Source organism: Leuciscus leuciscus (assembly GCF_965113295.1).
Source record: "Leuciscus leuciscus genome assembly, chromosome: 13".
In the NCBI taxonomy this organism is placed as follows: domain Eukaryota; kingdom Metazoa; phylum Chordata; class Actinopteri; order Cypriniformes; family Leuciscidae; genus Leuciscus; species Leuciscus leuciscus.
The window spans coordinates 16,547,128-16,548,355 of record NC_138737.1 but is presented as its reverse complement, the minus strand read 5'-3'; positions in this window follow the sequence as shown (position 1 = coordinate 16,548,355).

The following is a 1,228-nucleotide window of genomic DNA, read 5'->3' as shown; positions in this document are numbered from 1 at the left end:
ATGAGGAACTGTAGAATTTTAAAATTGAGCACAAAACCCCTATGATTACTGTGTTTAATCTTACTTTGTATGAAAGGAGGAAAGATAAATACAACAAAGCCCAGTCTAAGATCCCGAAAACACACTCTGCCCTACTGAACACTCCTGAAACTCCAGACACACCCTTTACAGCCAGACACATGACTCAGAAATTAGTTAGAAGAATATTCTTCAAAGTTGTCAGGGCTCTGTTGCACAAACCGCTTCGCTATATTGCATACACAGTAATACTTGATGAGTGTGAGTGTGTGAGTGTAAGTGCGAGTGTGAGGCATATTAGTTCATACCAAAAGATCAAAAATCCAGTAAACACTACCTAAAGGAGACAACTGAACACAAAAGTTAATTCAGCTCATTTCCGCTTGAACTTTTAATGTGGATCACAGATGCCCCTGATGCAATCTGGGAAAGATCCCTCAATTAATTATAAGGAGGAAACCACAAGATGATTTTGTGTTGGACCTTTGTGGGTTCTCGGTCATGATCTGCGCTGCACCTGCGTGGATAGCTGCTGAGTCACGTCTTCTCAAAAAAGTTTAGTCATGCTGTCAGTGTTATGCTGAAAAATAGAATGGAAAATGTAACAAACTGAAAACAGACACACATGAGTGGGGTGGATATAAACAATGATCACACAAGACATAAGTGACCAAATAACCTTTTATGGGATTTTATGGCCAAAACACTAAAGATCAGGTTGCTGATGTGTAAACCGGGCCCGATCATGGTCCCATGAGGCCCCTAGGGATGTCTTTGTCCCACACTCCACATATAGGGCCCCTTAAGGTCGTGAGACACTAAGCCAACCATCAGACAAAGTTGAGCCATCGTTAAGTGTCTGTCAGCTCAGTTTTTGCAGTGTGTTCCGCACTTGTCGGTCCTGTCGATTCAGACCCTGTCTGGGGCTTTTTGGCTGACTGAGCACGTTGAATCGGCATTGGGCAGTCAATGAGAGATCACTCTGATTGGCTGTTCAATTTAGCGAACCAGTGCGAGATAAGAAAAACAAAATTGAGTTAAACAAGAAAGTCAAGAGTAGGGATGGGTATCGAGAACCGGTTCCATTTTAGAACCGGTTCCAAATGTCCACAAACAAGTGATTTGATAAGAAACGTGCATTTCGATTTCGCTTATCGGTTCCTGTGTGTGCATTTTAATGTGATTTTAAACCATTCAAGCGCAAAAGACT